Raw genomic sequence first — 3287 nt, 5'->3', positions numbered from 1 at the left:
TGCCTTGAGATGACATGTGTTGTGAATTTGGCGCTATATAAATAAACTGAATTGAATTATAAAAATCTGCTAGAGGAGGAGGAAGTGCTTTTCAAAATTTAAAAACAAGACACACCTCCAAAAATATCTGATGATGTTCAAAGTCTAAAATGTTGTACTTATTTCAAATGCTACAATAATAATATAAAGGCTTTTTGTGAAGAACTTTCAGAGTTTTCTTGAAGAGAGACTGTAGGTGTTTCAAAATCGCTTCTGAAGTGTAAGATAATGTTTAATGGCAGTAGTTTATATGGTTAAATATCATGGCATGCATGTAGGTATCTGCTGATGGTAAGTCAGAGAGCGTCTTATATGTTAAAAGTTTGAAAGATTAAACCTAATCATATCTAAAACTCTGTTAATGAAGCATTAACCATCCAGACTTCCAGCTGAAGCTCAGCCACTCTAATAATGCTGTGCGGGGGGTAAACACTGTGGATCTGAAATGCAGGGCAGTGAACTCCCCGCAGGGCTTGTGGAATAACTGTGGACAATGCCTCAGATCTCGATGCACCAATAGAATGATCGTTGATTAAGGGTGGATAAAATATGACATATGAAACCTTTAAAGGTATAGTGGAGGATCTTCACAAATCTTTGAAAAGACCCACCCTCTCCCCATAAAAAAATGCACATGCACAACCCTGTACCTGCTCCTGAGAGGGAACTCCTATTAAACGTGAGAGCATGCACAAGCCCATTTCTCCTCGTGCACACTCTGTTTGCATACAAGCTTACTTTGCAAGAGAAGCTTTAAAATATTTTCTCTATGTCAGACTCACCGCCGGTAAGTGAACATGGGGACGAGCGCATAGGACAGCCTTACGTAAACATATCACCTGTCAACATATCTTGACTGTCTAAAAAGGAAATTGATGAAATTTTATATGTAAACAAATATTGGAAATAGTAATGGAATAAATGGCATAATGAATCATTTTAAAATTAAAAGAAAGACCTTTGCAGCATGATTTGAATCTAGTCTTTCAGGAAGTGATATCAAAACCTTTGTAGAAACAGTCTAATTTTTGTACTAATAACTGCAAGTCATCAATAGACAGCCATTCATCTCTTAATANTGCAATGCATTTATGATATGTGTAGCAAAAATATTTTTAGAAGTGCTATATGCTAATATTTATATGCACAACAGGAGGGAATGTTAGGTTTATTCAATGATGATTATTAAAGTAATGTGTGTTCATATGAAACATTGTAGAAATTAGATGCTCCACTCCTGTCTCATGATTTAGTCAGGAGACCATCCTGCCTTGTCATTCTAGTAGAGCATCCTGTCTTTATGAACTGATCAATTGTTCTGTCAGAACAATACTCTGTTTGTAACCATGTATCATGTTCTGTTAATAAAACGCTCTGCAGGGGAGGTCCGGGGTGAGACAGTGTGTTTGAGTCTGGGGTTCAACTGTCTCTAACTTCTGCAGAAGCCTTATGAAAAATCCATTACTGTGTATTTCAGTTCTTCTTTTGCAAACCTACATTTATGAACCCAACACTGAGTAAAAAAGGACAGACTGTAGAAACTGTGGGAGAGATCTTAGCTTAGCAGTGTGACATAATTTGTAGAAATAGTGCAATGTCGTTGCCTGCTTGGCAAAAAAGATCATTTCAATAGCACTTATATACAAAGCCAACATGAAAGCTTTTGAGTAAACAATTATGAAGAATAGGCAATGTCTATTAAATTGTTCCATTGGTAAAATATGTCTCTCTTGTGTGTTTGTGAAATGTAAGTTGATAAAAAAAAAGGCACACAAGGTGGGTGTGCTGCAATACCTGCTCAGATATTGCAATCATTAGGATTTGATGTTATGGAATGCTATTGGTAGCTCATAAGTGCATCAACACATCACAACATATGTTTTTGTTTGTTTATGTTTATGCATTTAGAAGACGATTCTTTTGCTATCAACAACTTATCACTTCATCAAACACATCTCTGATGAAGGATGAACAATTTGGAATATGGTTAACCAGATGGCAAGAAAAAAGAGTTCTGAATAGTAAACTGGAATATTTCAGCCCTACAAATATATGAGCAGATAGCATTAATTTATACCATCAAAGAGCGAGAAAAAAAGAGGAGAGAAAAAATATTTCTACCAGCAACTCATTCTAATCAGATAACCATCGCCTCATTTTGGTGAAATATGATGGGTCACTTTATTTCAATTTTAATGTAAATAGTCATCTTTGAGTTTTTCAGTTTTTTGTTTGATTATAAATAAAACAAACTACTGGTCACTCTTATGTAATACAAGCTGGTTACAACAGGACTCTCTAAATTTAATGCATTTTTACACTGAACTAAAAATAAAAGGCTCGGCTTCAGTTATGTGACAACATTTTATTTAGCTAAAAACAGAAACACAAAAAAAGATTTAAGACATGTGCAGTAAAGCCAAATATTGGCCGGAAGTGATCATAACTTGTTCAGTTGAATTTTTAGAAATTATAAGCTAAAGTTTCTAAATTCCACATGAACAATTTGAGTTCTAAAACAAAGTTGAAATAATGACTTTTGCAAACGTAAAAACATCAGTTATCATTGTATTTAATCGTGCAAAAAAACTCTGTAGTGGTCCCCACAAAAGAAAAATAAGTTATTTTTAGACGGGGTTTCAGTTCCTTTTTTTTAATTAAAAAGCAAATCCCTGAATACAAGATGACACCCCCTTTTTTCTTTCTAACAGCGTTGTCTGTGTTTAAAACAGCAAGGAAATTAGACGCATGGATAAAAAAACAGAAGTGTCTGAATATGGATTGCCATGAACCAATCTATAATGCTTAAGTCAGATTCTTAAAAGTCTTTTTAAGAGTTTTCGGAAAAGGTGGCATAATTACATTTCTTTTAGTTATGCTTTTCTGTTTATATATGACTAAATGAATATTTTACATTTTCTTGCAGAACACTTTAATGCAGGGGTTTTACAGTATGTCAATGTCACAGGAATCACTTTGCAATATCCGAAGTGTTATAATAAGTTTAATTGATTTTCTAAACCAGGAATAGAAAAAGGTATAAATAATAGGGTTTAGACAGGAGTTAAAGTCAAATAAAAATATCACAAAAGCAGCGGATAAAGAGTTAACTAAAGTATCTTGGCCTGTAAGTATGACACAGAAATATGGTAACACACATATCAGGAACACTATAACTACAACCCCGAGGGACCCGGCTACTTTAATCTCAGATTTCTTAACATTTACAGAACCATGGAGGGTTAATT

The sequence above is a fragment of the Cyprinodon variegatus genome, unplaced genomic scaffold, assembly GCF_000732505.1.
Source record: "Cyprinodon variegatus isolate N-32 unplaced genomic scaffold, C_variegatus-1.0 Scaffold320, whole genome shotgun sequence".
Classification (NCBI taxonomy): Eukaryota; Metazoa; Chordata; class Actinopteri; order Cyprinodontiformes; family Cyprinodontidae; genus Cyprinodon; species Cyprinodon variegatus.
The sequence above is the reverse complement of the archived record's forward strand: the minus strand, read 5'-3'. Positions refer to the sequence as shown.